At 39.3% G+C, this 27,963-nt stretch overlaps 1 long non-coding RNA gene across 1 annotated transcript in view; it reads right to left on the bottom strand.

Moving 5' to 3' along the window:
• LOC149525186 (uncharacterized) overlaps positions 1–27,963 on the bottom strand; it is a 259,587-nt gene that overhangs the window by 113,355 nt on the left and 118,269 nt on the right. The window contains exon 4 of the long non-coding RNA XR_016349269.1: positions 18,712–18,824. This is a non-coding gene — a long non-coding RNA (uncharacterized LOC149525186). The remainder of the gene's footprint in view (positions 1–18,711; positions 18,825–27,963) is intronic.

Below are 27,963 nucleotides of genomic sequence, written 5' to 3'. Positions count from 1 at the left end.
GAAGCCCAGCTGGGTTTGTAGTGGACCCCAGATGCCAGGGCCGGCAGCTATAAGAGGACCCTAGCCATGAGACTGGAGGCTCCAGAGAAAGCCTGGAGGCTGGCAATGGAGGGGCCATAATTGACTATCACTGATCTGGCAAACTCCCTCATTCAGGGAGGAACCTGTATCACATTTTGCTGTATTTCCCTGCATATAGAATACAAACAAACAATGCTATCTAAGATACCATGGTGTGGCATCTGTTGGTAAATGTTGACTTGTAAATGATGACCAATAAATAAAGAATCACCAATATAGCCTGCTTAAGTGGCAAGAAGTCAGGGCTCAGTCAGGGACTTCATTTTAACCATCTTCCAAAATGAAAAGCACAAAAAAATTGATTTTTGGACTTAACATTTTTCATTCATCAGTCTCTGTTCTTACTTCAGTGGCCAAAATGAAAGATATAGCAAGTTATGGACTCATTTATGGTAGGCATATGGTGGAGTTGAAATAATTTTTATGTCGAAAAACAGATTTTCCATTTTCCATAATGAGATGTGTTCTGTCTGAAATCCCAACTAAAGCAGTAGTGATTAATTGGCAGAAAAGCTAATTCAAAATGAGAATGCAGACAGTGTGTCCCCTTCAAATAGGCATTAGTGTCTGTTTTAAACTAAGACAGATTTCTCTATTTAGATTGCCAATCAATCTTTTTGGGGAAGGTAATTCTGCTCTGGGTAATAAAAACCTTTCCTTAATTATATTTTGCAAGTTTTAAATGTCTTCAGATGTTTGAAGGGAACACCTCTGTGCAGATGTCTAAGGCATTCAGGTATTATGAATCTTTCTGACTTTTGTTTAAATGAATCACAATTTTGATAGTGAGATTCAGTCTGACTATTGGATTACCTGTCATCAAGTTGTAGATTTCCTATTATGAATTGCAGGCAGTTAAAAGGAAAAAGGCCAGCATCAGGAACAACATGGATCTGGGATAGTTTTGTGTAATACACATATTGGGCAATTATCTACATTTTAGAATTTTTCGGATTACATTGATGTCTGTGGGTATATTCCATTTCACACAGACTTTAAGGGTATGTTGCTCCCATGGCACTTCCAGTTCCTTGCAGGATCAGACTTATTGTCTGTGTTTAGAAAAGTCATTAATAATGTGGCCAGCTTATGTTTCTCTCTTTCTATGCTTCATTGTTCTTTTTCTTTCCAGATGAGTGGCAGGGATAAACTCAGAAGCTCTTCCTTTTGAGCATATTCAATTTGGGATTTATACAGGCTATAAAGTTGAAAAGCATTTTTAAAATATCTTCCATGGACTCACTCCAGCATATTTCAAACTCTCCCTCCCCTTTTTTTCCTGCTCCTTTTATTCACCTTTTCTTAGTGATGGTCTAGGAAGGAGTGCTGCAGAAAGGGATCTAGAGGGCATGGTGGACCACAAGCTAAATATGAGTCAACAGTGTCACACTGTTGGAAAAAAAGCAAACCATTCTGGGATGCATTAACAGTAATGTTGTGAACAAGACATGCGGAATAATTCTTACACCTTATTCCATGCTGATTAGGCTTCAGCTGGAGTATTGTGTCCAATTCTGGGCACCATGTTTCAGGAAAGGTGTGGAGAAATTGGAAAAGGCCCAGAGAAGAGCAACAAAAATGATTAAAGGTCTAGAAAATACAGCCTATAGGGGAAGACTGAAAGAACTGGGTTTGTTTAGTTTGGAAAAGAGAAGACTGAGAGGGGACACTCAGTGTCCGGGTATGGCCTTTCTCGGCCAGGCTGACAGCGATCTAGCCTGTTGCATAAAAAAAGCCTCCACCTGAGCTTTCTTGATTTATATACATGGATTTTCTGAAACTACACCAAACTGTAAGGTCTAAGGTTTTAAACTGCAACTTATTGTGATCCTTGTCAAACTTTGTAATCTTTTTAACTCTCAAATTTACACTCTCTTTTTCCTTCCCCTGCTCCTGAAAAGCTCCTCTCCAGTGTCTCTCCTCCTGACCAGCTTCCTCAGCCATGATGAGCAGACAGACCCTCCATGATCCACATGCCTTAATTCTTTCTGCAAGCCATATGTTTGTGTAAGTGTGTGAGTGCCTGAGAGCAGGAATGAATGGGTGTGAATGAGTGAATGAATGGAGGGTGTGTGCGCGCGTGTATGAGAGAGAGAGTTCTATCTTCTTTAGTTTAAACCTTTGGTGGCTGCTTTCTCCTCTTTAGTTTTATCTAGTGGAAATAAACCCATACTAGTGAAACCCTGGGTGGTCTCCAGTGAGAATATTTTTGGGGTAACATTAATTGGTGTAGACCACCACAAGGGAGCACTAGTGACAGACTATGGGTGGGCAATGATTTTTTTATGCGGGTCACTCCAAGAATGTGGGATTCTGTGATGAGAAGGAAGCTTGGCTAACAGATGGGAGCGTAGAGTCTAGGAGGGAGTTTGGGAAAGGAGGTAGTTGTGATTTGGGGCACTGGATTGAGGTGCAGGGAGTTGGATTGAGAGATGGGGCTGGAAGAGATTGTGGTCTGAGGCAGAGGATAGGGATGCCATGGAGTAGTGAGCGTGTGGGGGAACCTCAGTATGCCTGCTCCCCCTTCCTGGAACAGTAAGGGAAGGGGTGCCATGGAGTAGTGAGCATGTGGGGACCCGATATGCCTGCTCCCCCTTCCAGGTACATTAGAGGAAAAGGATGATACAGAGTAGAGAATGTGTGAACCCTGATATGCCTGCTCCCCCTTCCAGATGTCTGGTATTTTGTTATATGAATAAGGGAAGAGCCTCCCCTTCTGACAAAGTTTCCCCTCCTCCTCCTTCTGTGGGCTCCAAGGGAGTGGATTCATGGGCCCCAGGGGTGGTTTCATCATGGGAGTGAAAGTTTTTCAAAGTGACAGAGGCCCTCATGAGAAGTGGGCCTGCTGAGGGCAGCTTAACCATGTGGGAGGAACCACCCCAGTTCCTTGCTTCACCCTACCATAACCCAGTGCTTATGTTTTTTTCTCTCTTTTGCAGTGCTTGTGAGGCTTAAGTTCTTGCAGTTTAAATTTTGCAGTTTTTTTAATTCTTAGGGTTTTTGCAGGTTTTTAATCACAGAACATCAAGAAAACTGGTATCAGCTGAAGAGCAACCGAAACATCATGTTTCTCTGTGTTGCAAGCTCTGTGTTGCATGTTCTGTGTCTGTTTTGTGGGTGTCCTGTGCTAGCATTGTTGTGTTTGGGAAAAGAGAAATACCTAGTGTACATTCATTTCCCCCTACTTCCACTATCTCCAACCAAATTATCAGTCACACTCCCACCTCTGTGAAAAAGCCTATAGTCCCCAATACATCAGGTTTGTTTTTAGTTTCTCTGATTACCATTTTTGTTTGTTTTGTTACTGATATACATTTATATTATCTCTTTTATAGTTAAACTCTCCCCCATCTCCAACCAAACTATCAGCTACACCTCCATCGCTGTAAAAAAGCTTTTGGTCAGGCTTTTTCTCTGATTATCATTTTTGTTGTCGCTATATATTTGTATTGTTCTGATCATCTTTTGCCTTTCTTGATATACTGGTGCATTTTCTTTATCTGTATGAAACATGCAACAAATTGTCCTAGTAATTGAAATATTGGTATGGTTGGGCGGAGGCACCTTTGTGTGGTCACCATAATTTGGGGTGGCCAAGGGGCAGATAATGTTGCATAAAAAAAGCCTCCGCCTGAGCTTACTTGATTAATATACATGGATTTTCTGAAACTACACCAAACTGTAAGGTCTAAGGTTTTAAACTGCAAATTATTGTGATCCCTGTCAAACTCTGTAATCTGTGTAACTCTCAGAAATTTACTGTAAGCTGCAACTTTGTAATCTTTGTAACTCTCAGCCACCTTGCTTGTAACTTTCCCTAAGCAGCATTCTCCCTGGGTGAATGGAGAGAGAGTGTGAGTGTGAGAGTGTGTTTGAAGAAGACTGGGAACAATGGAGCACATTTCAATGAGTTATTACAGTGTGGGCATGCTCCTTGCTGGATAAAGGGAAGTCTGGGCATGCTCCCTCATGACGAGGTGAATGAGTCACAGTAGCCATTCAGACACTATATAAAGAGAAGGAGCACATGTGAGACCCTCTCTTTTTCCTTTCCCTGCTCCTGAGAAGCTCCTCTCCAGTGTCTCTCCTCCTGACCAACTTCCCTAGCCATGATAAGCAGGCTGACCCTCCAGGATCCACATGCCTTGGCTCCTTCTGCAACCCATCTGTCTGTGTAAGTGCCTGAGGGCAGGAATGAATGGGTATGAATGAATGAATGAATGGAGGGGTGTGTGCTTGCTCCCCCCCTCTCTATGAGAGAGAGAGGTGTGTGTGTGTGTGTGTGTGTGTGTGTGTGTGTCTATCTTCTTTAGTTTAAACCTTTGGTGGCTACTTACTCTTCTTTAGTTTTACCTAGTGGAAATAAACCCATACTAGTGTAACCCTGGGTGGTCTCCAGTGATAATATTTTTGGAGTAACATAGCCGTAGGCCTCTGCATTTCTCTTTCTGGTGAGGAGACCCTGGGTGTCACAATATTACACATGTTACTTGAACCACTGGCACCCAGGGCCGCATTATGACTTTCGTGGGCCCTAGGCACTTTTGCCTTTATGGGCCACTTCCTCCATAACAAAAAAATATTAAAAATTATATTTTATGACTGCGTTGGTATAAAGACTAATATAATCCAGGCTGGATTATATTCGTCATTATACCAACGCAGTCGAAGCATGTATCTCACATACAAAGGCTCTTGTCAAAAAACTTAATTTCGAAACCACTCTGATGTGTGTCATTTGGAAGGACATTCTCCAAAATATTCATATTATTAATACAGCTTTAGAGCATCCCGGCATCGAATTATGTACAATAATAAATCTTTACGGCAGCCTTTTGTCTTATTTGCATACTTCACGAGACAAGTTTCACAAATTTGAGGATTTAGCAAAAAAACTTACACCCGAATCTGAGTATAAAGTCATAGAATGTCAGCAAAAAAGAAAATTATTTTTTGATGAAGTTAGAGTTAACAGTGAAACTGATGAAAGCATACATTAAAATTCAAATGCTTCAGACAAATTCAGAACTCAAGTTTTTTATATTATTATAGACAGATTAATAACAGAATTGAGAAAAAGACGAGATGCCTATGAATCACTACATAACAGGTTTAATTTTCTAGTTGACAGATCTATACCTGAAGATGAAATTGTTTCCAAAGGAAAAGCACTGGTTGAAATATACCTTACAGATCTCTATGAAGAGTTTGTTAATGAATTTTTATTATTTTTTAGATTGTTTCCTGAAAAGAAAACCATGATTAAATTGCTTGCTGCACAAATTGAAAAAAATCTAGTTACAAGTTTTCCCAATGTATATATCACATTAAGAATTTACTTATCAATTTTTAGCACAAATGTAGAAGGAGAACGGTCATTTTCCAAATTAAATCACATCAGGAACTTCCTACATTCCACTATGTCAAAACAAAATTAACTCCTCTCTCTAGTCTCTATTGAAAGTAAGTTATTAAAAAACATGCCCGTTGATGAAATAATCCAGGAATTTGCCAATAAAAAATGCCACAAAGTTAAAATTTAGATAATAAATTTGTATTCATATGTCGAAATGGTGTTGTCCGAATGCAAATTATATTTATTTTCTCTTATAAGTTAATAAGCTCCAGAGAGAATTGTTAAATTATCTCAGTGGTAATTAATATGTGACTGACCTTTTGATTTGAATTGTATGTATATTTGTTTTGGTTTATATTTTATGTATTAGTATTCTATGTATGTAGTCGTACTTTCAAGGCCGAAAGGCGTGAAAATAAATTACTACTACTACATTTTAATTTTTTCTTATTTAAGAAAAAATAAAACATTTTTGTGGGCCCTAAAAGTTTTGTGGGCACAAAGGACTTATGCCTTCGTAGGCCCCTCCCACCATAATAATATCAATATTAAAAATTATTTTTGATATAACTTTAAATACTTTAACATGTTTTTTTTCTGTTTTAGGCAAAATGTAATAGATTTTCATGGGCCCTAAAAGTTTCATTTTTTTCTGATGTGAGAAAAAAATTAAAACATTTTCTTCGACCCTAAAAATTCATTTTTTTCTTCTGATTTTAAAAGAAATTAAAACATTTTTGTGGGCCCCTAAAAGTATCATGGGACCTAGGCACTGTGCCTACTGTGCCTAATGGATAAGTCGGCCCTGCGGGAACCCAAAAATAGAACCTACTTTTGAAAAGTTGGGCCATAATAATTCAGAGTCATTGCTATTAGACTACCCCTGTACAAAAGCCTGACCCTGGTATCAGTGAAAGCTGCAGGAGCTCAGCACCTTGCAGGACGAGGCCCTAACTCAAACTACAACTCGTACAGCAGGCTGGAAAAGGATTCCTCCTATGAGCAGGGACAGTACAAGGTTATTAAAAATATTCTTAAGAAAATAGTGTCTCTAGCTCTGCATAGCAAAATGTTGCATCTTTCCTTTTATTCCTGACATTTCCTTTGTGCAGCTGCATTACCATTAATTAACTTTTACCCCATTAATACTCTTGGGCTTATTTTGTGTGTTTCAATGCCTCCAGTGAGAGTTTTCTGTAAATATCTAGATTCTCAGATTTGCCTCAATGTAAATGATTAATCCTTTTTTTCCCCTTTAATATTTATTTCTGCATTCACTACATAAGGTCTGACACCAGTATGTTACCATTACAGATATGTAAACAAAGAAAAATTATAATACAGGCTGAATCAAACGTGCACATAGTGCCTGTGGTTGAATTTTAAATGGATACAGCTTCAGCGAGCTTATCCACATAAAAGTAATAATTAACATTCCTAAAGTAATAACTACTTAGCCAGGTTTCATACTGCTAGTTCAAACATTTGCATGCTTTCAATATGTGCGTGATATGTTTCAGTCTTAAAGCTGCCAAAACACAGCAGGTTACTCCACATGCATGAAAAGGGCTGACAATGCAGTCAGCAATGACAGTTTCTTTGAATGATCCTTCATACAAGATTATTTCAGCCTTCTGTGTGAAAAAGTCAGAAGGCAAAATAATATGAAATAATTGCATTATTTAAATACTATCATTGCTTTCTTACCTTCTGTCCTGGTACTTGATGTGTTGCTTGAGGTGATAATTGCCAACACTGGGTTTGAGTCAGCTCCACAACTATCAATGGGGTTGTTCAAGAAATGACTTCAAGCCTTTGTGTTACTACTTTGGAAATCAAGGGGAAATTCCACAAAATCATGTATTTTATCCACCTATAATAAAGTCGTAACTATAACCTTCCTAGATAACTTTTTAATTAGAAGATCTCAAAATGCTTTACAATCTCTCAGACTTTCCCTAAGCTGCAACCAGTACCTCTCATGGAAAAATTCAAAGCTCCCTGGTGGTTTCTTCAAGATTATCCTCTTTCTTTTCATTAATTTCAGTGAGTCATGCACTCTAAAATGCTAAATTTATCTCATCAGGAAAAGAGAAACAATGATTCATGGGAGATTTAATGGGGAGTTAACCTCTTACTTGTCATCTGTGCCTCCCCCGCTATGTGCTCAGTCCAGGCAGTTAAAAAACATTACAAAATATTACAGAGTGGAATTAAATAACAAATATGTATCTGGAAATCACGATGACTTGATTGCAGAAAATCTATAGCACAAACACACCATAACTGAGTAAATTATGCACTTCGAATTATTCATTAAGTTCCAGTAATAATCTCTCTGATTGCTGTTTGATGACCTACTTTATTTAATGTGAGTTTGAACTTTCTTTCTAGTACCTATAGGATAGATAACTGGATCCAAAAAATAACCATCCTAAGCATTGATTGTCACCTGTGTCAGGCAGAGCTGCTCTGCAGTACTTCCTTCAAGGCCTCATATAGTACTACAGCCACTGCCCACATTAATGTGCAAAATGTGGACACCTATTTAGGGCAGATAGCCCGTCTCATAAGCTCAGCATCAGTCTCTGCAATATAGGGATTTGATAGTCTGTGCCTTTAAACAAATTGAAAGGGAAAACTTCATCAATACAAGCACTTAGCAGCAGAGCTTAGGGCTAGGCCAAAGGTGGGAAAATACCAGCCTGTGGGCTGGATCCAGTCCACTGGGGTTAGCCCCTGGCAGGCCCCCACAGCACCGTATTTACCTGCACCTTCATAAGTACAGGGGATCACAGATCACACTGGCTATGGTTTACTGTTCCTGAACAATGGGAGCTGCAATAACCCATACCTGCAGAAGTGCAGGTAAATATAGCAGCAGTGGCACACCAGGGGCTAACCATGGTAAATCACCACCATTTTATTGCCCACTCGTGGGCCGGGACCTGACGTGGGGCTTGTTTCACATTTAGGACAGAGGAGCTCCTTTGCCTTACTCACCCTCACCAGCTCTGCCCTGCCCCCTTAGCTTCTTAGCTGGCCTGGCAGTTCCTGATTAGTCATTATTTCCTCCTAGCCCTTCTAGGCCTCTGGAAGACTGTTCTGTTGGTCAACAAATATGAATGGATTTTCTTTGGGCGAGGAGTCTCAAGACTCTGAGCCTCCAGCAGGTTGGAAGAGAAGTCCTGCTAGACCCACTAGACACCTGTTCTGGAATTTTCATCAGAGAGATCAGGGAACTGAGAATGGAACACAGGAAATGGGTAGCAGATTTAACAAAAGGAAGAATTTCTCCACACAATGCACAGTCAACCTGTAGGATGTTGTGAAGACCAGGACTTCAACAGGGTTCAAAGTAACACGAGACAGATTCATGGAGGATAGGTCCATCAATGGCTATTAGGCAGGATGGGAAGGAATGATGTTCCTAGCCTGCTTGTCTGAAGCTGAGAATGGGTGGCAAGGGGTGTATCACTTGATAATTTCTTGTTCTGTCCATTCCCTTTGGGGCATCTGTCATTGGCTACTGTTGGAAGATAGGATATTGGGCTAGATGAAACTCAGATTTGACCCAGTATGGCCATTCTTATGTCACAGAAGAGGTGGTCCCTTTCTGGCAAAGATGGAAGAATCATGGGGGAAGCCATGCAGGAGAACTCAGCGCTGCAGAATATAACTTATTAAGTGAACGAATTCAATCTATACTGAATCCCAGAAACTTTTATGAGCACTAATCTTACTTTACAAATTAATAAGGCTATTATTTATATGTGGTTAACTCATGTGATTAAGTAAAACATTACTCTTCATTAACAATGAATCAATTAATCACACTTAAATAATACAAAGCAATTGAAATTTGTTAAATATTTTGGATGTTTTTCTGAATTTTCAAATAAATTGATTTTTATTACAAGTTGGACATCTCCTATCTCCTAGACCTGGACCCAGTCCCGCTGCCATGGGCTGCTGAGATCATGGGCTTCTACCCCACAGCAGCCCACAGGCTCTAGCCCCACTTCCACGGGCTGTCCAGGGCTCCAGGCCCACACTGCTGGGGGCTGCCGCCAATCCTGGCTTTGGTTCCACTTTTCCAGGCTGCACAGGGCTCTGTTGTTGGCCCAATCCTGTGCTGCCAGGGCCTGCTGCCAGCTTCTGCCCTGTCCTACTGCTTCAATCTGCCCCCCTCCCCCCCCCCCCCCCCCCGGATTGCCCTCCTGCCACTACACTACTGGAGTTCTCTGATCAAGGAACATCCATGGTCCTCCCGGACCACAGACGTTGCCAGGCCAGATAATTCCAGTTTTGGAAGATGCAACCTGTACAACACAGAATAGACATTGTATGGTGCTTAATTTATATTATTTTTATTACAATTATTTGCACTGTAAAATGGTAAACAGAAGAAACAGTATTTTAGTCCCTCTCATATAAAACGCTATCATGCAATCACTCTATTGTGAAGGTGTAACTTACAAATGTAGAATTTTTTATTACATAACTGCACTCAGAAACTCAATCCTACTTCTTGTTCAGCCAATTGCTAAGACAAACAAGGTAATTTACATTTACAGGAGATATGGCTGCCTGCTTCTTATTTACAGTGTCACCTGAAAGTGAAAACAGGCATTCACATTACTCTTTTGTAGACTGTGTTGCAAGGTATTTACATGATAAACATTTCTATATTTTTTCATGCTTCAGCTACCATTCCAGAGGTCAAGCTTCCATGCTAATGCTTGTTAAAAAAATAATGCTGTTATTAAATTTGTGACTGAACGCCTTTGGGTAGAATTGTAGGTTTCCTGTTGTGTTTTACACACATTTCATGTTATAACAGTCTCAGATAATGACCCAGCACCTATTTGTTTAAGAACTCTTTCACTGCATATTTGATTAACCATAAAGAGGGTACAAATGTGAGATTTCTAAAAATTTGTGAGCTTTCTACAAGGTTTCGACAGCACTTGACCCAAGATTTAGGAGTCTGAAGTGGCATCTAAAAGGACAACGTATGAAGCATGCTTGCAGAAATGTTAAAAGAGCAACACTCCAATGTGGAAACTACAAAACACAAATCACAAAAAAAGAAACTAAAATTCTGCTAATGTCATCTGATTTAGATGATGAAAAAGAACATGCATCGGTTGACTCTGCTTTGGATCGTTAACGAGCAGAACCCATCATCAGCATGGACACGTCTCCTGAAATGACAGTTGAATCATGAAGGGACATATGCATCTTTAGTGCATCTGTCACAAATATCTGATGATGCAGCTACAAGAGTGCCATGTCAACACCTGTTTTCACTTTGAAGTGACATTCTAAAGAAGAAGAAGACAGCATTATCACTTTCACATTGTAACCAAACTTGTTTGTCTGAGTGAGTGGCTGAACAAGAAGTAGAACTGATCTAGCATTTTCTTTACACCATTTACTTGCCCAATTGGAAAAAACTCATATTTCAGACTTAATATACTAACTCTCTTCCTGCGTCCATCATTTGGATGACTATTTAGAGCTGTTAAATTTGTCATCAGATGTGACAGACGTGATAAAGCTTTATCAGAGTGGGGCCTAATTTTAAGACTATAAATGGTCCCACTGAATTCAATCACTGCTCATGTGCTTGAAGTTACAGATATGCTTACGTGCTGTTGTGCCGATCCAAAAATCCATGGAAGTCAATGGGATTCTTAGTTGACTTTGGTGAACTTTGCTGTCCATACTGTCTGCTAGATGCATCAGCTACATTTTTCCAAATAAAATGGGTTAGAAATAATATATAGAAATCCTTGATTCTAAAACAACCACAGCTCCCTGGTTTACTGATGAAAGAAAGCATGAAAAATGTTGACAAATACATATGTGGATATACAGATAAGTGTGTGAGACAAAAGGGTAGAAAGGTTTTTTAATATTCTGAAATATGATGCTATTTCTATGCTGGAGAATGCCTATTGATTTCACTCCACCCCTTATTTGTACAGTATGAAGCCTGTATCTAAGATGACATTTCATTTTACCTCATTTGTTTCTTTAGCTGTATTCCACAGAGACACAGTTTCAGCAAGGTCAGCAAGGCTCAGCTATGTAGCAGCGCCGGCTTAACTCCCTTGCCCAGTGGGCTGAAAACTACAGTGAAATCACAACTCTCCTGCCTCAGGATTTGCATGGATCATTCCATTCTCCAAACCACACTTTCAACAGCAAACTTGGTTCAGTTTCATGCTTATTCATCCTTGGCAGCTAGTCTGAGAAAAGGGGTTTTTACTTTAGATCCTCTCCCCCCCTCCCCCCCCCCACTTGGGACAAATCTTACAGTTGTAATTTAGTTCATACAAAAATCCCTTCAACTTGGGGGAAGCTCAGCCTGAGCGAGGCGTGCAGAGTTTAGGCCTGTTCTAGTCTCTTCCACTGGGCTCAGTTGCGGTAGTATTTGAGCACCTTCCAGCAATGTGACTAACATGTGTCACATGTTTGTTCCCTCAGCCTCTCCCCAGGGGAAAGTGTGTATGCATCAGAGTATCTGGTCACACTCCAGGCACATATGCTGGAATTTGTGGGGGTGGGGGTGCTTTTCCTGGTAAATGTGGACTGCAATTTTTTTTTCAAATATAAAGGAGTTCAAAATAGTCATGCAATGAGTGTGCATAAGAGAGGTTAATGAAGAATTGAGTGGAAAGAGTGATCAGTAAAATGATTTTGTTATACTGGAAACATACAGGCTGTGTCTAGACTGCACCCCTTTTCCGTAAAAGGGATGCAAATTAGACACATGGCAATTGCAAATGAAGTGGGGATTTAAATCCCTCCCGCTTCATTTGCATAAACATGGCTGCCGCTTTTTTCCGGCTCAGAGCTTTCCGAAAATAAAAATAAAGCCTTTTCCGAAAGATCCCTTATTCCTTGGGATAAGATCCCGAAAGATCCGCGTCTAGACTGGCACGTTTTTCCAGCAAAGCTCCGAGCCGGAAAAAAGCGGCAGCCATGTTTATGCAAATGAAGCGGGAGGGATTTAAATCCCCACTTCATTTGCAATTGAGATGTGTCTAATTTGCATCCCTTTTATGTAAAAGGCATGCAGTCTAGACACAGCCACACAGTAATCAAGGTTTTAAAGAAATTACCTTCTGGGATCAAGGCGGGCGGCACAGCCACCTCTGCCTGCTACTGCTCTACCTGCTCCGCAAGGCCAATGACAGGTGAGTGTGGGTGTGGCTTCTGGACAGTGGGGCCAGGCCTGGGCCTGGGCCACTCCTCATGGGTGGGGGGCACCATTCCACCAGCCACACCCGCCCATCTCCCTGCAACACAGTGCTCTCCATCCCACAACACAGTGATTCTCACACGTTTTGGCCCATCGCCCATCTGGCTCAATGCAAACCTTTCCATGGCCCACCAGTTGCTAATGGAAACTCGCCGTTAATTACATAATTATGCCTGAACCATTTTGCTAGTGCTGCAGCTAGGGAGAACGGTTTAATTTAACCAGTCAGAAAAGAAATACTAATTAAAATTATTAAACAGACTAAGGGCTTTAACCTTCTCATGTTAGTTTATCAAATTGCATTTTAAATAAAGTAAAATATCCATTTATGTCCAACACAAAAAGTTCCCACATCTTCTTTATTTATGACGGGGTGGAGAACCTGTTTTGGGTCAGGTGCCACTGACCCTCAAAAAAAAAAAATCAGTGAAAAGCCAAAAACAACAACAAAAACCCAACCCTTCCAAACCCCCCCGACCTGGGGGAAAGGGAGGACCGAGGTTCAGGGCTTTCCATAGGCCAGATTTATTTTTCTGGGGTTCCAGGGTTAGCGGATTTTGTCAACCCCTCTTAGGCCCTGGGGCTGAGACAAAAATGGTTCCATGTGCAGTACAGGTCTTCCAATGAGAGGGACGGGGGTGCAGGATCTGGGCAGGAGGTGGGGGTACAACTTAGTGAAGGTATGAAGTCTGAATGGGAGGAAGGGTGCAGGTGCAGGCTGGGAGCGGGGTGTTTGGCTGGGGGAAGGGCAAGAGCAAGGGAAGGTGCAGCATGTGGCCAGAAGAAAGCATGCAGGAGCCAGGGTGGGTGCAGGAATGGGCTGTGGGTAGGGTGCAGGAGCAAGCATAGGTTCAGGAGCGGGCTGGGGGTAGGTTGTCTGGCTTGGGGGGATCATTCAGGAACAGGCTAGGGGAAGGGGCAGGCTGAAGGTATGGCATCTCAGTGTGGGGAAGGTGCATATGGGGGTTGGGGGTGCAGAGATCTGGGCATGAGGGCTAGGCTGGCAATTACTTGCCTTCGTGTCCCATGCCAGTCCCAGGTACCACCTCCCGATGCTCCCATTGTCTGAGTTCCAGCCAATGGGAGCAGGGAGAAAGATGCTGCTGTTCCCCCAGCTGGGGAAGGAGGAGCACTTCTTTCCTGTGAACCAGATCATGTGGCAAGGCTCAGGGCTTTCTCTGCTTTCCCTCCCCCTCCAGCAGGAAGCCGATGCTGGCACTCCAGCCTTGTCGGGGGAAAGAAGGAGGCTAAGCTCAAGCCGCCAATCACCAGGAAGGTAGCCACGGAGCTCCCTCATGCTGACTTGGGGGACCTTAAGGAGGTGCATTAGCACCCTTCACATCCGCCTGCATATGGGCGTGCACACCTTGTATCTCGCTGCATGCTTAACCAAGTTTGTCAGTGGAAATTTCTAGTTGGTAGATTATTACATTTTGCAGCTCACAGTGAATTCACCTATGTATCTCTCATAAAAGAAGATGGAAATTTAAGTCAAACAACATCTTTTTGAAGGATTAACTAAGGTTTCTTTGGGACAAACAAGGATGAAATAACAACCATGATTGCCACTGAAATAAAAAGCTTGTTAATAATATTTTTTAAAAAAGCACAATGTAAAAGAAAGTAATTCAATCATTAGATAACTGATCAGCAGTTTCCTACTCTTTGCCTGCTCTTTGTTCTTGATCTGAATAATCACTTCTTATATGAAAAATCTACAAGTCACTATCCAGGTTAGTATATTTGTAAAAAAATTCAACAACAACAAAAAACACACCCCAAAACACTTTTATTCAATCATGCTGCTTACTTGCCTTTGCCAAAAAAACATATGATCTTAATGATACCTCCCCCCCAGTTTTTATGGAATCATGGCTATTATTAGTTTGCAAGCTACTTGGGACAGGGAGCACATTATTATTATTTCTCTTGTGGTTGTAATTTGATCTAGTTTCCACTTTTTGTAGGACTCCCTTTTGATTTTTACATCATTCAAGGTCTTCTGGTTAAGTCAGGGTGGTCTCTTGCCATACTTCCTATCTTTTCTATGCAGGGGAATAGTGTGCTTTTGCCTCCTTAATAATGTCACTTTGAACAACTGCCAAATGTCTTCAATTGTTTATCCTTTTTGCATGTATCTAGAAGCCCTAGTGTAGCGCCGCCCCCCCCCCCCCACCCCATTTGTACAAAAGAGACAAGAAGATGGTTTGCGCCAAGGAACGTTTCTTATTTCTATTGTGAGATGTCTAGCACACTTTTTGGTCATTATTAAAACAGCACAAGACAAATAATAATCCCAAACCCAGATTAAACATGGCTAAAATGACATGTCTGAAGTTTTGGGACTAGCACGAGGAGAAAATTTCTCTTAAAATATTTTTTTCTACCAGAAAACGCTGTTTTAGTTAAACTGAAATTTTTAAAAAATTGGTTTCAATAACATTTCCCACAAATTCCCCCACACCCTTGAAACAAAAACATTTGATTTCTGAAAATTTCATGCTGAAAATGAAGATTGTATTTAAAAAAATATTTTATTTTCACTTGTATGTTATTTGATAAGGTTTCTTCCTAAATAGCTGCTGTAGTTCATAATACAATATACCCTATCCTAACATATAATGGTGCATCACATGAAATTGCACAATTTAAAAATACAAATTTTATTTTTAAATTATATTTCAAAATGTTTACTAAATACAATTTTCCAAGTGGAAGTTTTTCAGAATTATCATTTTGTGGGAAATTTGTGTTTATTTTTTCTCTTTCCATTGTGTAATGAAAATCCATTTTCACATTTCACGGTTTCCCATGAATTGAAAGTTTTGAGTTTTTACCTGATATGTTGGGACACATCAACCTGCCTGATTCATGCTTGAAAATTTTAACTGGAGTTGGAGATTGGCTACCCTCATTGTATGTTGGAAAAATTAACTATAAGTAATTATTATTTGGTAATTAGGGATAGTAAATTAAGTTCAGTCTTACCAGCACTTTTGTGTTTTACAATTTTATTAAAGAAATAATTTGTGAAACAGGAAATATTCATATCTGAGAAAGGGCTTGTTTATACAGTATCTGCCTTGAATCCTGAAACGTAATTGGCTGTTGGGAATAAAATGGCTGATAGTATTTAACCATATGAAATCTTTCTTTCTAGGATACCTGAAAAAGTGAACAATCCTTTGAAACTGTTTGTCATTTATATACAAATGACATTAGATACAACGAAATTACTGTTACCATACCATAATAGCAGCCAGTTTCAATATCTACGTCAGCTGAAAAAAAAATTATATGGTGCAGCTCCTGCTATTTCCTGGCACCATGTCTTACTTCTGATCATTAGTTTTGTCCTTTATGTTAAGGCATCCAATTAAATTTTATGCTTCCCATGAAAAAAGTCCAAAGAGGGAAAATGAAAACATTATTTCTTACATGGATACACTATTTTCTTTAGACCGTGATGTTATAGACTCATGGGGCTAAGATAAGTCCAATGGAGTTATACCAGGAATAAATATGCACCAAAAACAGTATTAAAGTGCGGTTCTACTATGAAAGAAAGTAAAAATGACACATTCTCATTCAGATATTGTCATCATTACTTGTATATTTGTATTACTATAGCATCTGGGAGCCCTAGTCATCAACCAGGAGGACCCATCATGCTTAGGTGCTGTACAAAGAACAAAAAGATGACTCCTACCCCCAACGGATTAGCAATCTACTGTTGGTGTTTTTAGGGTCACATCTGATTGCTTTAGCAAAAACCCTTACTCTTATCAGAGAGCAAGGTAGATTCTGTTCCTTTTTGTGCAAACTTGTGTGCTAAATTACATCTTGTGCAAATCTATTCAAGACAATGGAACTGCCACAGGTATCACTGAGAGCATTACTTGGCCTACAGATTATTTCTGTTAATGGATGATTTAGGGATAGAGCCCTGCTTAACTTCCAGACACATAGGTGCCCAGCGTGGCACTTAGCAATATAACATTTTGTTTTGAAAATTGAGCACATTTGATATGTAAATCACTGGGAGACAACAAAAAATCCCACAATGCCATTTGTATTCTCACTTTTCCAAGTAGAACTGTACTTTATGGGTCTGATCCAAAGTCCACTGAGTTACAGGAATCTTTTTCCATGGACATGAATGGGCTTTGGATCAGGTCATAAAAACCCACGACAAAAAAACAATCTGATGCTAAAAGAAATCAGACCACCCAGTGAATACATTTAGTGTACATACAAACTAGAGATCGCTGAAATAATATTTTAATTTAACATTTAACAACATCTATGGCTTATATTGCAAAGCTTCCCTCTTCTTCATAACCGAATACAACTCCAGTTTTAATATTAGTTTTCTCTCAACAAAAGTAGCTTTCAAATACAAACTGGAAAAAAAGTCAGACTTTGTTTTATTAAAAAAGAAATCTACAGTACAGAAAAATGAAAGCCAAGCCTGTGTTTTTCAGCAGGAGGAAGTTCAAGTGTGCCAGTTTCCAATAGTTCTTGGTTTGGATGCTGTAAGCATGCATGGTGTTTATTGACTTTTAAATTAAAGCAGTCAGTCTGAAGACTGCACTGAAAAAGGAGGATAATGGAAGGTAGTCCTCCTTATTCACACTGTGTGTGTGTGTGTGTGTGTGTGTGTGTGTCCTCCTTATTCACTGTGTGTGTGTGTGTGTGTGTGTGTGTGTGTGTGTGTGTGTGTGTGTGTAAAACAGCAACAATCAGCACAGCTTTACCGAATGGATTGCCACCAATTCAGATAAGATATTTTGAAAACAGGATAAAGTCATTGAGCCAAACATTGCCAGCCCTCCCTTTTGTTTATCTTATGCTACTTTCCTGGGTTTTTTTACTATATCAATCAATCCCATCCTCTACAAGCAATCCTAGAAGTATCCTAGATTGATTTCTACCCATTACTGACTTCAGTCATCCTCCTTCATTTGCTAACTTTTTCCAGATGTCTATTACTAAAGCCGTGTGAATAATTCACTCAGTAAATTTGCTTTCTTTTCTTCTGCTAGGCTCTTCTTAAATGGCCTCATTGTGAGAAATTATTCACCACTTAATTGCTATGAATGGATCATCATCTGAGGACTGCTTGTGAGTATCTGTGGAACTAGTGAACAATGTCACTAGCCAGGGAATGGTAACAGAGCCGAAACTTCAGCTTTACAAGGCCCTTTTCTCAGGGCTTTCTTATTATTTACCAATAATCACAAAAACAAATCAACTTAAAAAAATTAGAAAATAATTCCCCAGAGACTTACCTTTTATACCCCATCCTCAGAGCAGCCACATGACCAAATGGTGCCTGTTAACCCTTTGTAGGTTGCAACACCTTAACTTTGTTGTAAACCCATTTATAACATTTACTAGCATGGGAGGGTCTATGAGGATGAGATGATGCAGTATTAATATGGGAGATACAATGCTGCACCATAGGATAAGCCTCTGAGCATGCCGAGTGTGTATTAGATATTTCCAGAGGCATGTGCAGACTAAGAGAGCATAGTGCTTATTTTCTTGTCTCCTCGCAAACCTAACTCTTGAAAGCTTATTAACACAGTCTGTTGTGGCAGCTCACCCCCTTTTGATTTCCTACTGCAAGCCAAAATTCCTGAAGTTTATTCATTAAAAATCTATAGTCAAAATGAAGGACATGTCCCAATGCCAATACTGTACCTTTTTAAGGCAATTAATATATACATTTACCAGACCTACTTTTTAAGCACATTTTGCTAGAACAAACCATCATTTTATCCTTGTAATGCCACAAGTGCATATAATCATCAGCCATTAAATAAAATCAAAATAGGTCTAATGGGAGAATTCCTTTTTTTTATCCTCGTTAAAAGTATTTATTTGATTGCACAAAAGCTCCACTGAGGTCTGAACTGCTGTAGTATCAATGAACTGGTGAATTTCAAGGAAACACACAATTCTTTACTTTAACCATCCTTTCCTGTACACCACTTACCTCTATACACATATTTGATTTGGAAACACTCAGTTTTCATACTTCCATCAATAATCTGAAATGAACACGGGAGCGCTTTGGGGAAATATGAGGATGACATCATTAACAGGACCCTGAAAATAATGAAATGTGACAGATGAGCACAGTTGGGAAATAAAGTTAAATTGATAACATATTTTGTCTGACTAATTATAACTTTTTAACTTACAAATCAGCATGAAATTACTGAAGTATTGCAACATAGTTACTCTGTTGCAAGTATGTCTTCAACATTTAACTACACAAAGATAAATGCATAAAGACCAAATTTTGGTAAACATGACCCATCCAACAACATTTTACTTAGCTAAGTAGGCTCCCCTCATGTAAGTCATCCCACTAAAGTAAATTTTACTCATGTGACTAAAGTTTTAAAGGATCTAGTTCTCTATATTTGTATTTCTTTTGTCCTTGAGAGGGCACTTAGCTGTGTGACTTCTTTGTGTTCATTATCATGCAGTGCTTGTTTTTCCTCATTGAACTAACTGCTTACCTTGAGTCAAAACATTCAAAGAAAATTACTTTGTACATGGAACTGGTATATTACACCAGATAGTATGAACAATAAGGAGTCCTGTGGAACCTTAAAAGATTAACAGATTTATTTTGGCATAGACTTTTATGGGTAAAAAACACTTTGGCTACATCTACACTGCACCTCTCTTGTGCAAAAGCCTATGCGAATGAAGCATGGATTAGCATATTGCCATGTTTCATTTGCATAATTAATTAGGGGCCGTTTTTGCACAAGAGACTTTTTACAAGGCTTTTGCAAGGCTCCTTTTTGCACAAAATCCCCCTCCTGCACAAGAGTTGTTCCCCCTAAAAACATGAGGAAGAACGGCTCTTGCACAATAGGGTGTTTTTACACAAAAAGGAGCCGTCTACACAGCTCCTTTTTGGGTAAAAGCCTTTTGTGCAAAAACGACCCCTAATTAATAATGCAAATGAAGCACGGCAATATGCTAATCCACGCTTCATTTGCATAGGCTTTTGCACAAGAGAGGTGCAGTGTAGAAGTAGCCTGTGTCAGATACATGGACAATATGAACTACAGGTCATTGAACTCACATATAAAACAAACATTTTAATTACACTAGTTTATGCTCCTCTTATAAGAAATGTTCATGAAGTCATTTAATGTTTGATAAATTCTGCTAGACCACGGAACAGTTGATCTATCCTATTTGGAAATATATCTGAAACCTATCCAAGATTTTATGACTTTTCCAGAAGAAGAATACGTCCTAGTTTTTCCAGCTGGAAAGGTTGGGCAAGTTCCATTTAATGAGTGTTTTTAAATCTCTCAAGTATTAACATCAGGACTAAAGCAAGATTCATTAGTTGAGTATATAGTATATTTCACAGGCGTGCCTGATGAGATATTTTCATCAGTGATATTTTGGAGACATGGCAGAATAACTCTTTATTCCTTTTCATTTCAAAAGTTATTTGCAACAAATATTATGAAACTGAAGAGTCAGCAAGAGAGGGTCAGGACAAAACTGTTACTGAATGAACACTGAAGACTAACAACCTGAAATTGCTCTCAATTTTCTTGGTTCTTTATCCCCAAAAGCAGTAATTTAAAGACTAAAACCTCTATTCATCAGAAATATTCTACTGTATTTGCAGTGTTTAAGCCAAGGAGGTCATGGAACAGGCTTTGGTACCCAGATGAGCTATTAAGCAGGAAATTTAGCTGGCCCACCAAACCAGATGCCTCCTGCAGAGATCCTCCAGGAGGGGGAGATTTCATGTTTGTAAGTGTTTCCATCCTTGCCTTCTTCTTATGCCTGATTCAGGAGTTAAAACTGGTCTTGTAGCTGGATAATGAAGAAGGTAATTTACTGACTGACTGAAAGAAAGAATCTTCCTTCCAAATTGTGGATTACCAGTTAGCTGTCTCTTCAGCTCCTCTCTTTACTAAAATAATCCTATCTGTTCTCTTGCCATTGGGATTCCTTCTGCAACTGATTGGGGGGGGGGCACATTATTATCTACCAACTTTCTTTTTTGCTTCCTACTATGGTTAAGGTTCTGTTGTAAAGTCCTGATACAATACCTACTAAAGTCAAACAGAGTCTGTCCATTGAATTCAGTTGGCATTGGATCAGGTCTTTAATTGTCAGCAGTCTCAGAGATCTCCTTCCCCTAGAAGTTAAACCTGGTGCATGCTCAGAATGTTCCAACTGGCCAAATTTCATATGGCCATTAAAGGAGGCAAAGCTAGAGGTTTCTTTGACTAAAAGAGAGGGAATAAAAACCAGAGATTAAGTTCCACATCCAAGGCAGGAAACATTTTTTTTAATCTTCATTAAAACCGGAAGAATACTTTAAATATTTTTTTGCAAATATGCTTACAGTTTTTTAAATGAGTCTGCTTATATTATATATACAACTTTTTGTTTACTTTCTGGCAATATGTGGCCAAAGTGTTGGACAAAAGAGTGAATTTTAAGAGACTATTGCAAAAAGACAATGTCACATACTTTATCTTGAATATTCACACAGGAAATATGATTTTAAGAATTATGCTCACTCAAAGAATAGGAGCTGTTGTGTGTATCCACTGACAACAGCTCTAATTCTGAATTTCAAATACAGCAACCTGGATCTGAGTAATCCAGACACCAAATATTAGGCCCTAAATTACTGAACAACAACAATACATTCTGCTTGTGAACAACTTATGAAAGAGAAAGAGAAGCAAAATTTGTTGAATTAATTATACACTATGAATTATTTGCTCAGCTCTCTTTTTGGTTCTTGGAGACTCCCAGGACCTGAACCATGGAAGACAGAGGAATACAAAATTGATTTATCACCCTCACTATACTGTTGACTGATGATTTGTATCATGGTTTGATAAGACACTTCCAATAAAATGCAAACGTGAAGATGTTTTAAGGGGACCATCTAGATGACACAGGAAGTACTTATTTATACATCTTCTGTTCTCTGTGGGAAAACTGTGATCTTACACTGTCAAACCATTTACACCAACTTTTGAGATACTTTAAAGTATGTATAATATTTTGGTGAAGTGACCTGGAGATCATAAATAAGTTCCAGCTTGAAACCCAGTCTTCTCACTGAGAAAAGTGATCAAACAGCCATGGAGATTAGTGGATGGAACTCAATATTTGACAAACAACAAAGAACAAAAGTTAGAAGAGGAATGAATGCAAATTAAGGCCTGATTCTTCATTAGTGCAAATCAAGGGCAACTCCACTGAAGACAACAGTGCTACACAAGTGCAAATGAGAGGAGAATCAGGCCCATAATTTATATGAAACTACTGCTAACCAGAGACAGTCAAAATATATTAAAACAGTATTTAAGTAAAGTAACACAACTGGTTTATGTTGGGGATATTTATCAGCTGTAAGAACACAACACTGTTGAAATAATTTACAAAATTAACATGTTCACAGTGTTAATTCAGCAGCTCAGATTCCATGATAAAAATAACTGATTTGTTTCTTATCTGGTAATTGTCATGAGCAGAACGAGTTCTTAATGAGTTTTATGGGTCTGTCATTGAAAGATCTGCCTTTAGGAAACAAAGGCAACTCTATTTTCGTCATGCAGACCCTAATTACCCTTTGCTTAGATGTGCTTTTGTTGTGACCGTCAAAATTATGTTTCTGTCATTTCAAAACACTCTTAAATGGACTAAGAAAGAAATGTTACATGCCAGATTTTGTTTCCTGTTCAGCTCTTCTTTACTGTTGAGATAAAATGCACATAGAGCTCCAAAGCAGAAAAGGTTCATTTTGTAAGGCTAATTTTAATGTCATATTAAAGTTATGTGCTTTTGCTCACCAGATTAGCTCCTAAAAAGCATATAAAAATGAGAGGAGTAAAAAGAGCCCAGTCTGGCAGCTGTGAAAACTTTCATTGCTAGCATAGTCAAGACGACGCTTCAGGTTAACATTTACCATCCACTCCTTTCCAGCAGTGGCCACAGCCTCGGAATTCTGAGTCCTTTGGATGGCAAAACAATGCTGGCTGCCAATCAGCGTAAATGTGACCTTATGTTCAGTCACCTTCTGTGGATTTTCATTTGTATTTTATTTGGGGTTATTTTTAAAACAAATAGTAGTAGTGAAGTGTAAGCTGAGAAACCTGCCATGTTGCAATAGAAAGATGTATGGAAGGAAGAGTACACAAGAAGAGCTGTTCTAATGAGACATTGGCACCCTCAGACTTAGATGAAATGTAAAGAAGAGGCCAAAAGCTAAGAGACTTATCCAGCCAAGGAAAGAGGGAAGTCCCAGCTATGCTTTTTGTTCTTTATGCACTACTAAAGTCAGCAGGGGTTTTGCTATGAATTTCAAGAGGACATTATTGAACTGGATATACTGTTTATATTAAACTATTCCTCAAGGGACTGATACTTCAATCTATACTCCACACCAATGTAAGGACTGCAGAATAAAAAGAGATGCAATGTTCTTTGTTTTGGCTTAAACGGGTATTATTAACATCTTTTAGAATCCTTCTGGGCCTTCACTTCAGACTATATTAGCATACAAATGAATATGGACTATAAGATGTGTGGATGCTGAATATATCTTTGTATTCAAATTGGTAAGGCTACCTATGGTAATTCATGAATGGCAAAACCATGAATGAGTTGTGCTAACTCATCTCTAGCTCTGACTAATTATAATAAAAAAAAAAAAACACACAGCACATTTATTGTCCTCAGAGAATTCTGTTTATATAGGGCCTTGCAATATGTATTATATTTGTTCCACTACTTTAAATGTATATTTTATAACTAAGCTTCCAGGCAAGACACTTGTGGAGACACAAGAACGAGACTAAAAAAATTACACAATGCGGTTAGTGTTGATTGGATTATAATAATTTTGAATTCTGGAAACAGCTTGTGAGAATAGTTAAAATTACAGTGATTGCCATTAAATAGTCAATGTTAATCTGCAGTTTCTAGAGCACCATTGTTTCCTGTAACATAGAAGGAAACAACAACAAATCTCAGAGTGTTTGCTGTAGAAACTATTGGTAAACTTTGACTTCCCAGTGGTTGCCATTAAGTTTTCTATTTACCTTTACAGATATAAGTATCTCACTACACTGGAATGAATAGCACAAGGCTGGACAGTAGAATGCAAGCTTTTCCATCATCTTGTTAAAATATAGCAAAGCTATTTAATATATTAATAACAAAAGATAGGTAGTGAGTAACCAACTGTGATTGTAGGCTGGCCATCCAATTGAATGACCATAGATTCATTGGCTGTGAAACCAGGTATAGATTCCAATTCATCTTCTAGTGGAGAGAGTTTGCATAATGAAAAACACAATTCCTGATACTGAGACTTACTAGAATCTCAGCTGGGATGTCAAAATCTGAAGTGATACGAGATGTGGACCTGACAGAATAGGAGTAATGCAGATCAAGGAGGCAGTGTTGCTGTTATGGGGATTAAAATGGAAGACTTCAGTCTCCAGGGCTATCACAAACCTTCACCAAGTACTACATTCACATTCCGTGCTCAACAGGACTATTTATGCAGTGAAGAGTGGCATCAGGAAAAAATCTGCCTTAGGGCCACATTCAATTGTGTGGTGCAGCACAGCATACACAGCCCTGCACAAAAGTCCACTCAGGCCCACCCACAGAAGAGGGTGTGGGGGAGGGAGAGAACAAAAGAGCAAGTCCCTGGGGCCCATGATTCAAAAGGGTCTGGGGCTCCCAGACGCCATGGCTGCTACTGCCCCAGCCCTGCCTCTTCTGCCTAAGCCCACCTCTCCTGCTTAGGGGCCCAGCACTTCTGCTGAACCCCCTGATCCTATTGTTGGCACACTAGAAGGAACAGTATGTAGCATTCATTAGCACAATGCAACTGAGGCTACATCTATACTGCAGAGTTTTTGCACAAAAATGGCTGGTTTTGCACAAAAGCTCGCAGTGCATCCACACTACAAGTACATTTTTGCACAAGAAAAAGTACAGTAGATTGTCAGAAGACAGGGCTTTTTGCGTAAGTTATTCCTCTTTGTACGAGGAATAAGCCTTTTTGTGCAAGAGCTCTTGTGCAAAAAGGCGTGTATGGATGGACAAAAAGGGGTTCTTGTGCAAGAAACCCCTATCGGAAAAAGCACAGGTGCTCTGATGGTCATTCTGTGAATGGCCATCAGAGCTTTCTTGTGCAAGAGCATCCATGGCAGTGTGAACGCTCTCTTCTGCAAAAGCACATGGCTGTGTGGACACACTCTTGAACAACAACTTTTTGTGGAAGATCAGTTCTTTTATTCTCTCAGACATAGCCTGAGAGAATAAAAGGATTAAACGACTGAAAACACAATGAATAAACTCAGTTCTTGCTGAAAAACAGTCTTGGAAATTTCCATCAGTGCTCTCAGCCTAAAAAGCTTCATACTTTTCTCATAGCCCTGCAGAGGAATTCAGATCTGGTTTAAAACACTTCAAAAGAAATATCTCTGCTACCTCACCTTATGCCCAGAATTATATTTGCAGACTACACTCACAACAGCAAAACAGGAGAGGTATGTTATGTCCTGGGAAGGCAAAGCCAAGCGTTATGGCACACACATTCAAGAAAGCTGTGCTGGGGCCAGAAGTTGCATTTCACAAAGGATTTCAACATTTAAGGTACGTCTAGGAAAAGCAGACATATTTTTTGGCATTCCCGTAAACCTCATTTTATGAGGAAGAAGGGATGTTCCTAAAGAGAGTTTTTTCCCCTGACATTTGGTCCCATGTACACGGGCCAAATGTCTGAAAAGCCTGTTACAGAAGAAAAGCGGAAAAAGACACGCAAATTGCAGTTTGCAATTTGCGTATCTTTTTCCAACTTTTCTTTGTGGTGTAGGCATAATCTTAGAAATCTGTGTTTCTTCCATATCCTAGCAACAACTGGATTTTCCAAATTCTCTGAAAAATGTAAAATTATCACTTCAGCTCATTTAAACCATATGATTTGGATTGTTTTATATAATACAAAACAAAAAATAAAGCTATTCCAAAGTAAAAAATAATAAAAAATGAAGCATTTACTTCCAACAGTGTCATAATTCCACTATATAAATCCATGATATACCCATACCTTCAATACAGTGTGTAGTTCTGGTTGCCCCATATTTAAAAAAAAAATGAGCATTGGAAAAGGTAGTAAGAGAAAAAAATAATTGGGGGCGTGGAACAGCTTCTGTATCAGAAGAGATTAAGGAGACTTTGTTCAGTTTAGAAGGGATAATTTAGAAGGGATATGATAGAAATCTATAAAATCATGAAGGGTTAGAGGGAAAGTGTTATTTACTCTGCACATAACACCAGAACTCAGTCAACTTGTAGAAATTATTGCCCTGGGATGTTGTGAAGGCCAAAAGTGTAACTGGACTCAAAAAAGAATTGGTGTGTTCATGGAGGATAGCTCCATCAATGGCTATGAGACAAGATAGTCAGGGATACAACCCAATGCTGTGGAGTGTCCTTAAACCTCCTTACTTCAAACAGAGACTTGATGATGGGGGACAGATCACTCAACAATTGCCCTGGTCTGTTCATTTCTTCTAAGGCATTTGTATTGGTCACCGTCAGAAGATAAGATAGGGTATGTCTACACTAGCCCCCTAGTTCAAACTAGGGAGGCTAATGTAGGCATTCGAAGTCGCAAATGAAGCCCGGGATTTAACTATCCCAGGCTTTATTTGCATCTTCCTGTTTGGGTGCCATTTTTAAATCCCCTTAGTCCGAACTAACTGCCCGCAGCTACACGCGGCAGTCAAACGTTAATTCAAACTAAGTCCTTAGTTCGAGTTAACTGTTACACTGCCCGTAGAAGGAGGTGTAACTAGGGGGCTAGTGTAGACATACCCATACTGGCTTAGATGAGCCATTGGTCTGACACACTATGGCCGTTCTTATGAAAACTCTTTCCCCCTGCCTCAACAAAATTCTAGTGAAAACAATCTGATTTCAGTTCAATCAGTCTGATGGAATGGCATATTTCTAGTGAAATGACTCTCTTAAAGTTTGTCTGACTCTACTCTTCCACCACTGTTTGATTAGGAATGCTGTACCAGTGCTCTGTTCTGGCAGTTGCTCCAAGATATCATAGCTAGAGCGCCAGCAAGCAGAGATCTCAGCACTACCCTTTCTAAATATGAGGCATCTGCTCCCCCCTATATCAGCTAGTTCTATGGGCCAGGATGGGGCCTATTACCTTGCACATCCCTGCTAACATTGAAGAAACTAGGGCCAACACTGGATCAAGTCTTACATACACTTGTTCACAGATGTGCACAAGGCTGGTTATTTTGTCGGACTCTGGCATGAACAAGCAAGGGGGAAGCTCTTTGTACTCCTCTCCAGCTACCCAGTCTTGCCCTAAATACACAGTAGTAAAGTTGCTATGGGGATACTTGGCTGTTATTTCAGCACAGCGATTTATACTAGGATGTAATGATGTTTGTCATCAGTCTGTCACAGTACAAATATTTTGAGTATTGTAAAACAGCTTTAATAACATGCCTTTGGTTAGTGGCAAGAGTGGCTAAAAATGAATTCTTGTTGTTGGAATATTGTATGTCTATGAGGTTAACCACACTTTGGCCAAAATAAAGTTAGAAACTAGCCTTACAGTTTCATGAGAATGCAGAATACTACACAGCATTGATTCCTCATGGTTCCTTGCTTTCTGGATCAGTTCAGACTTGACATAAGCAAGTGCAATTCTAATGGACTTGACTAATATTACACTTGCTTAAACTAGGGCTGAAATTGCAGCTATCACTACAGATCTCTCTCAGCCAAATTAATTCCTCAAAAGAAGGCATATAATTCCTCTTGGTATAACTGGAGTCACATCTGAGAAGAAGAGATCAAAATTATTTTATAGATATAGTTGACAGCATCACCTATAGTTAAGTTGGATGACACTTGAGTGTAAGAGTTAGTTTCAACTGCTTATAATTATGTCAAAACTTCAGAAAATCTCAAGCAGGGTTTTGCCTCAGCCTGAATGATTTTTTTTTAAAGTTATCTAAAACCAATTCAGGATGTTTCAGAGAATGAGATGTGGGGCAGAGAAATTTTGCAAACATGAAAACATTTGTACAGCTATTTCACTGAGAAGCTCTAAAACCTCTGTGCTTTTGAGCAAGGACTTGAACTTTGGCAGGATAGTGGCCTGTGTATGATGTACCTTTTGTTA

The sequence above is a fragment of the Pelodiscus sinensis genome, chromosome 3 (genome assembly GCF_052426305.1).
Source record: "Pelodiscus sinensis isolate ZL-2025 chromosome 3, ASM5242630v1, whole genome shotgun sequence".
Classification (NCBI taxonomy): Eukaryota; Metazoa; Chordata; order Testudines; family Trionychidae; genus Pelodiscus; species Pelodiscus sinensis.
Note: the sequence above shows the minus strand (reverse complement) of the source record. Positions and strands in the feature narration are given on the sequence as shown.